Genomic DNA, 9133 nt, shown 5'->3' on the forward strand with positions numbered 1-9133 from the left:
GCACCCACAAGGTACCTGCACTCTGGAACTACAATAATGGAGCTAAGGTCACACTTGCTCATTACACACAGTATCTGACCATTTATTATGAGTATAACAATTGGCGACGAAGTAACGAACCGCGCAAAAATGCAAAGAACAGTCGGCATCCTGGAGAAGTTCTCGGAGGGGGACGATTGGGAGGCCCTCATGGAGAAACTCGACCAATACTTCATGGCCAATGAGCTGGAAGGGGACGAGAACGCCACCAAACGAAGGGTAATCCCCCTAACCGTCAGAGTAGGAATCGCAGGATAGCGCAGATGAATACGTGGCTTGAGCAGTGGTGCAGAATGGAGGGATTCAAATTCCTGGAACATTGGAACCGGTTCTGGGGGAGGTGGGACCAGTACAAACCAGACAGTCTGCACCTGGGCAGGACCGGAACCAATGTCCTAGGGGGAGTGTTTGCTAGTGCTGTTGGGGAGGAGTTAAACTAATATGGCAGGGGGATGGGAACCTATGCAGAGAGACAGGGAAGTAGAATGGGGGCAGAAGCAAGAGATAGAAAGAAGAAAAGTAAAAGTGGAGGGCAGAGAAACCTAAGGCAAAAAGCAAAAAGGGCCACATTACAGCAAAATTTTAAAGGGACAAAGTGTGTTAGAAAGACAAGCCTGAAGGCTCTGTGCCTCAATATGACGAAAAACTGCGCAGATAGCAGTTAACGGATATGATGTAATTGGCATCACGGAGACATGGCTCCAGGATGACCAAGGCTGGGAACTCAACATCCAGGGTTATTCAACATTTAGAAAGGATAGACAGAAAGGAAAAGGAGGCGAGGTGGCATTGCTGGTTAAAGAGAAAATTAATGCAATTGTAAGAAAGGACATTAGCTTGGATGATGTGGAATTAGTATAGGTGGAGCTACGAAATACCAAGGCGCAGAAAATGCTAGTGTGAGTTATGTACAGACCACCAAACAGTAGTAGTAAGGTTGGGGACAGCATCAAACAAGAAATTAGTGATGCGTGCAATAAAGGTACACCAGTTATCATGGGTGACTTTACTCTACATATTGATTGGGCTAACCAAACTGGTAGCAATGCGGTGGAGGAGGATTTCCTGGAGTGTATTAGGGATGGTTTTCTAGACCAATATGTCGAGGAACCAACCAGGGAGCTGGCCATCCTAGACTGGGTGATGTGTAATGAGAAAAGACTAATTAGCAATCTTGTTGTGCGAGACCCTTGGGGAAGAGTGACCATAACATGATAGAATTCTTTATTAGGATGGAGAGTGACACAGTTAATTCAGAAACTAGGGTCCTGAACTTAAGGAAAGCTAACTTCGACGGCATGAGGCGTGAAGGAATGATACTTAAAGGGTTGACGGTGGATAGGCAATGGCAAACATTTAAATATCACATGGATGAACTTCAGCAATTGTACATCCCTGCCTGGAGTAAAAATAAAATGTAGAAGGTGGCTCAACCGTGGCTAACAAAGGAAATTAAGGATATTAAGGAAATCCAAGGAAGAGGCATATAAATTGGCCAGAAAAAGCAGCAAACCTGAGGACTGGGAGAAATTTAGAATTCAGCAGAGGAGGACAAAGGGTTTAATTCAGAGGGGGAAAATAGAGTACGAGAGGAAGCTTGCCAGGAACATAAAAACTGACTGCAAAAGCTTCTATAGATATGTGAAGAGAAAAAGATTAGTGAAAACAAACGTAGGTCCCTTGCAATCGGAATGAGGTGAATTTATAATGGGGAACAAAGAAATGGCAGACCAATTGAAAAAATACTTTGGTTCTGTCTTCACAAAGGAAGACACAAATAACCTTCCGGAAATACTAGGGGACCGAGGGTCTAGTGAGAAAGAGGAACTGAAGGATATCCTTATTAGGCGGGAAATTGTGTTTGGGAAATTGATGGGATTGAAGGCCGATAAATCACCGGGGCCTGACAGTCTGCATCCCAGATTACTTAAGGAAGTGGCCCTAGAAATAGTGGATGCATTAGTGATTATTTTCCAACAGTCTATCGACTCTGGATCAGTTCCTATGGACTGGAGGGTAGCTAACGTAACACCACTTTTTAAAAAGGGAGGGAGAGAGAAAACGGGTAATCATTGACCGGTTAGCCTGATATCAGTAGTGGGGAAAATGTTGGAATCAATTATTAAGGATGAAATAGCAGCGCATTTGGAAAGCAGTGACAGGATTGGTCCAAGTCAGCATGGATTTATGAAGGGGAAATCATGCTTCACAAATCTTTTGGAATTTTTTGAGGATGTAACTAGTAGAGTGGACAAGAGAGAACCAGTGGATGTGGTGTATTTGGACTTTCAAAAGGCTTTTTGACAAGAGATTGGTGTGCAAAATTAAAGCACGTGGTATTGGTGGTAATGTACTGACATGGATAGAGAACTGGTTGGCAGACAGGAAGCAGAGAGTCGGGATAAACGGGTCCTTTTCAGAATGGCAGGCAGTGACTAGTGGAGTGCCGCAGGGCTCAGTGCTGGGACCCCAGCTCTTTACAATATACATCAATGATTTGGATGAAGGAATTGAGTGTAATATCTCCAAGTTTCCAGATGACACTAAACTGGGTGGTGGTGTGAGCTGTGAGGAGGATGCTATGAGGCTGCAGGGTGACTTGGACAGCTTAGGTGTGTGGGCAAATGCATGGCAGATGCAGTATAATGTGGATAAATGTGAGGTTATCCACTTTGTGGGAAAAACGTGAAGACAGAATATTATCTGAATGGTGGCAGATTTGGAAAAGGGGAGGTGCAACGAGACCTGGGTGTCATGGTTCATCAGTCATTGAAAGTTGGCATACAGGTACAGCAAGCGGTAAAGAAGGCAAATGGCATGTTGGCCTTCATAGCTAGGGGATTTGAGTATAGGAGCAGGGAGGTCTTACTGCAGTTGTACAGGGCCTTGGTGAGCCCTCTCCTGGAATATTGTGTTCAGTTTTGTTCTCCTAATCTGAGGAAGGACGTTCTTGCTATTGAGGGAGTGCAGCGAAGTTTTACCAGACTGATTCCCAGGATGGCTGGACTGACATATGAGGAGAGACTGGATCAACTGATCCTTTATACATTGGCGTTTAGAAGGATGAGAGGGGATCTCATAGAAACATATAAGATTCTGATGGGACGGGACAGGTTAGATGCGCGTAGATTGTTCCCGATGTTGGGGAAGTCCAGAACCAGGGGACACAGTCTTAGGATAAAGTGTAGGCCATTTAGGACTGAGATGAGGAGAAACTTCTTCACTCAGAGAGTTGTTAACCTGTGGAATTCCCTGCCGCAGAGAGTTGTTGAGGCAGTTCATTGATTATATTCAAGAAGGAGTTAGATATGGCCCTTATGGCTAAAGGGATCAAGGGGTATGGAGAGAAAGCAGGAAAGGGGTAATGAGGAAATGATCAGCCATGATCTTATTGAATGGAGGTGCAGGCTCGAAGGGCCGAATGGCCTACTCCTGCACCTATTTTCTATGTTTCTATGTTTCTATGTTTTAAAAATTCAAAATTCGAATACGTTCGTAGTTTCTTCCATAAGCACTTTAGAGTTCCAAACTTTTTGGTAGATAGTCCCAAATTAAATTTCCTTTCGAATGAGTCCAAACACAGGGGCGGTGGGGAGTGGGGGTGGAGGTGGCGGGGGGGGCGGGTAGCGTGGGGTGGGGTGTGGGTGGTCCTTGTGAATTTTGCATCACTTCAGTCCCCCCTGTTGACACTCCACACTTGAGTGTCAATCAAGGTAAGCAAAATTCCTGCTCCCGAGAGTCAACCTTCCCCTGCATTTATACTGGTTAAACATTACCCTGCATCCCCCGTTGAAATGCAATGCAATATACAGGCAAATACAGTCGTTACAATTGGGTTATAGCATAGAGGGGGTATGATGTCCCTCTTTTACTCGGTTTTCACAGTAAAATAACGGTATCCAGTCAAACACATTTTAAGTAACACTCTCACAACACTCGATATTTGCGATTACAGGTAAAAGCAAACACAAATTAAACATGGCAGTATGGTGTCACCCCTCCCTGCACGATTCCCAAGTTTGGCCAAGGAGCGTACAGCATCCTTTGGTACCTGACCTGACGGTCTCAATCGGTGAGTGAGACACCATAAGTAAAGTATAATCACGAGTTGTCAAATAACTAAAGTGTGGGAAGCGATTCGGATCCAGACTGGGACCTCTATATTTCTGGAAAGGTCCCACCAAGGCGAAATGGTGATCTCGAGAAACGTTTTCCCGATCTCAATGGTTTTCTGTTCTAGAGTGTAGAAGTGTTTTTGTGAGATAATTACAGCTTTTAGCACAGCAGTAAGATGTTCGGGTAGAGGGGGAATTGCATAGCCGAAATGTGCAACATAATCCTGCAGGTTTGTAATGTTTTCCTTCACAGTGAGGTGGACAGTGGAGGGTTCAGGAATGGGGACAATCTGTTCCTGGGCCACTTGAATTGATGCCTCGGGTTTGAAGCAAAAACTGCTGTCACTTACCGGACACCAGAAGTGTCCATGTTGGTAGTGGGGTGCACTGGTGGTGACACAATATGTCCCACCCCCTATGTATGTGGACATGGTCTTGTGCCATTACCTCCATGGTGCAGTTAATAGGCTGTGCGCCAGCAGCTTTAAACCCACACTGTGACTTTGAATGGGCACTCAAGTACTGGGGACACAGTATTACGTGTGCACCCTGGCTCCAGCACCCGGAGACGTCAGTACCCGTTACAGCGTGCTCCCACTTTATGACATAGGGTGGGACCGCTGCAAAACGAATGTGTGCACCTCCCTGAATAACTCCAATGTTCTCCACCCGGTATACCGGTGTGGGTCGGGCTGTCCCACACATGACCAGCATCCTTAATACTATCCCCATAATGGTGTGGTTAGATTTCCCACAGTCTACTGGGACAGGGTAGGCTTCAGAGACTAGGCGGAGCTGGCGCGGGCTTAATGAATTGCTATACAGGTGGAGGGCTGCGAGGTGCTTGTTCCTGATCCAAGAGGGTATACACCTTGTTTTAAATCCTCCAGGTTGTTGCGGCCCTTGCCCAATGACCATGCCCCATACAGTACGCACACCTCGTTCTATGCAACCTGGTCTAAAGCGTTTCTATCCTCTCATATAAGTGCATTCACTGTCTGTGCATGTTTTTCCAGCTCAGCCACTATTTCTTTTAAATGGACAGTCATAGCCTGGTCCTCGTGTAGTTCTGAACCTACTACTGTGTTCTCTTGTTTCAGGATTTTTCTCAATTGGTTCTTTAAACTGTTTATCTGTGTTTGCAGTTCTATGTCATCTAAGCTATTTATTACAGAGAATGCTGTATTGTAGGTAGTGAAAATGTCGTTTATGATTCCCCTTCTGGGTCTCCCCGAGCCCATGGTGTCCCTAGCATTTAGGGTGTATAGGTCTGCTTTGTCTACATTTCCAAAGTCTAACTCATAAAATTTCTTGAACATGTCTCGAAGTAGGGCCTGGTATAGCAGCTCTGTTTGCTTCGGACACCATGCAGGCGGGTGTACATCGGTACGGTTTAATATTACTGAAGCTACTGCATAATGTACCCCCTGATATAACACCTTTTGGGTCGGTACCAATACTAATCTGTTCCCTGGTCCCTTGGTGGTGGTAGGACACCTTTCTATTACTGTGCGTATTGACGGGGTTTCTTAATGTGGCTCTTAGTTCGGTGACGTTAATTGGGAGTGAGGAGTGTGGGACCGTGCACCGTGTAGGCTAGAATCCCACCCCACCCCTTCCCCTTCATCTTGCCATTGCCTGGCGAAGGCAATCGATATGCCTGCGGGACAAATACTCTCTGATCCCCACATGCAAACATAAATTCCTTGTTCGGATTCCCACCATTTGTCCCAACACACCTTTACTCCTCCCCGTGTCCCCGTGATGGTGCGGTACGTATCATTACCGGGTCTTTCCCAGTCCGATTCCTGGTCCCATGTGTCCTTGCTGAGTTTTCTGAGCCACCACCATCTTCCCAGGGGAATGTTCCCTTTGCAAGTCAAACACACACGTTTTCCCTCTGTAACACTGACTCGGGCAGCGATGATCCGTATCCGGGGGCATGGAAGTGAGGCCTCCCCGAAGGTAAAACCTTCCTGGCTGGAGTAGCGGGTAGAGTTAGATCCCAGCCACCCGGCCATCTTCCCTCGTGGGCGTAAACGGCGAGTTCTTCCACGTCTGGGGGGGCCACCCCCGGCGGTTACGATCGGTGCTCTCCCTCCTGAACACCCGTAAATGAGGGATTCTTCCATGTCTCCTCGGTCGCTGCTGCTCATCCTGATCAGGGCGAACAGGAACAGGATCCTTCTCATGCTGCTCTCTTTCTTGTAGGGACACATGAAACAGATTGTCTAGCCCTGAGAAAGTTCTCTGGCTGGACAAAGGTGACTGAGTTCCAAATTGCTCCAAATTGCTTCCTTTCAGACATAGTATGGTCTTTAATCGACTGGCTGTCTTATTCAGTTCCTTGTGGACTGATGTTGCTGCTAACTTTTATCTCACAGCCGTTTTGCTTGTTACCTCACTGGTGCTTTCCTTAATAGCCGTCCCGGTAGATTCTTCTTACTCCCGGGTATGACCCGGCCTCTGCCTCGGCGGCAGTCGGGAGCAGCGTCGAGGAGGTGCGTGGTGAGGCCTATAAAAGGCACAGCAGGGAGTCCGGGGCCCAGCGTCGGCGGCAGTCGGGAGCAGCGTCGAGGAGGTGCGTGGAGAGGCCTATAAAAGGCACAGCAGGGAGTCTGGGGCCCAGTGTCGGCGGCAGTCGGGAGCAGCGTCGAGGAGGTGCGTGGTGAGGCCTATAAAAGGCACAGCAGGGAGTCCGGGGCCCAGTGTCGGCGGCAGTCGGGAGCAGCGTCGAGGAGGTGCGTGGTGAGGCCTATAAAAGGCACAGCAGGGAGTCCGGGGCCCAGCGTCGGCGGCAGTCGGGAGCAGCGTCGAGGAGGTGCGTGGTGAGGCCTATAAAAGGCACAGCAGGGAGTCCGGGGCCCAGCGTCGGCGGCAGTCGGGAGCAGCGTCGAGGAGGTGCGTGGAGAGGCCTATAAAAGGCGTGACTTGTGCAGCTACAGGGAGAAGGCAAAAAAGAAGTAGAAAGAAATCAAAAGGTGACGTCACAGCCAAGAGGGTAAGTGATTGGCTGGTGATTGGTGAGTAGTTTTTCTTTTTTCTCTTCTATATCAGTGAGTAACTTTTAACATTGTTGTTGCCAATTTAAGTGTATCTAAGGGTTAAGTCATGGCAGGAGAGCTCGGTCGGGTGTTATGCTCCTCCTGTACCATGTGGGAACTCGGGGACGACACCAGTGTCCCTGACGACTACATCTGCGGGAAGTGTATCCACCTCAAGCTCCTGACGGTCCGCGTTGCGGAATTGGAGCTGAGGGTGGATTCACTCTGGAGCATCCACGATGCTGAGAATGACGTGAGTATCACGTGTAGTGAGTTGGTCTTACCGCAGGGAAAGGGTCCACAGCCAGATAGGGAATGGAAGACCAACAGGAAGAGCAGTGCAAGAAAGGTAGTGCAGGAGTCCCCTGTGGTCATCCCCCTGCAAAACAGATACACTGCTTTGGGTACTGTTGAGGGGGATGACTCATCAGGGGAGGGCAGCAGCAGCCAAGTTCATGGCACCATGGCTGGCTCTGCTGCACAAGAGGGCAGGAAAAAGAGTGGGAGAGCAATAGTGATTGGGGATTCAATGGTGAGGGGAATAGATAGGCGTTTCTGCGGCCGCAATCGAGACTCCAGGATGGTATGTTGCCTCCCTGGTGCAAGGGTCAAGGATGTCTCGGAGCGGGTGCAGGACATTCTAAAAAGGGAGGGAGAACAGCCAGTTGTCGTGGTGCACATTGGTACCAACGACATAGGTAAAAAAAAGGGATGAGGTCCTACGAAACGAATTTAAGGAGCTAGGAGCTAAATTAAAAAGTAGGACCTCAAAAGTAGTAATCTCCGGATTGCTACCAGTGCCACGTGATAGTCAGAGTAGGAATCGCAGGATAGCTCAGATGAATACGTGGCTTGAGCAGTGGTGCAACAGGGAGGGATTCAAATTCCTGGGGCATTGGAACCGGTTCTGGGGGAGGTGGGTCCAGTACAAACCGGACGGTCTGCACCTGGGCAGGACCAGAACCAATGTCCTAGGGGGAGTGTTTGCTAGTGCTGTTGGGGAGGATTTAAACTGATATGGCAGGGGGATGGGAACCAATGCAGGGAGACAGAGGGAAACAAAAAGGAGGCAAAAGCAAAAGACAGAAAGGAGATGAGGAAAAGTGGAGGGCAGAGAAACCCAAGGCAAAGAACAAAAAGGGCCACTGTACAGCAAAATTCTAAAAGGACAAAGGGTATTAAAAGAACAAGCCTGAAGGCTTTGTGTCTTAATGCAAGGAGTATCCGCAATAAGGTGGATGAATTAACTGTGCAAATAGATGTTAACAAATATGATGTGATTGGGATTACGGAGACGTGGCTCCAGGATGATCAGGGCTGGGAACTCAACATCCAGGGGTATTCAACATTCAGGAAAGATAGAATAAAAGGAAAAGGAGGTGGGGTAGCATTGCTGGTTAAGGAGCAAATTAAGGCAATAGTTCGGAAGGACTTTAGCTTGGATGATGTGGAATCTATATGGGTAGAGCTGCAGAATACCAAAGGACAAAAAACGTTAGTGGGACTTGTGTACAGACCTCCAAACAGTAGTAGTGATGTTGGGGAGGGCATCAAACATGAAATTAGGGGTGCGTGCAATAAAGGTGCAGCAGTTATAATGGGTGACTTTAATATGCACATAGATTGGGTTAACCAAACTGGAAGCAATACGGTAGAGGAGGATTTCCTGGAGTGCATAAGGGATGGTTTTTTAGACCAATATGTCGAGGAACCAACTAGGGGGGAGGCCATCTTAGACTGGGTGTTGTGCAATGAGAGAGGATGAATTAGCAATCTCGTTGTGCGAGGCCCCTTGGGGAAGAGTGACCATAATATGGTGGAATTCTGCATTAGATTTGAGAATGAAACAGTTAATTCAGAGACCATGGTCCAGAACTTAAAGAAGGGTAACTTTGAAGGTATGAGGCGTGAATTGGCTAGGATAGATTGGCGAAT

Source organism: Pristiophorus japonicus, unplaced genomic scaffold (assembly GCF_044704955.1).
Source record: "Pristiophorus japonicus isolate sPriJap1 unplaced genomic scaffold, sPriJap1.hap1 HAP1_SCAFFOLD_587, whole genome shotgun sequence".
NCBI classification, from domain to species: Eukaryota; Metazoa; Chordata; class Chondrichthyes; family Pristiophoridae; genus Pristiophorus; species Pristiophorus japonicus.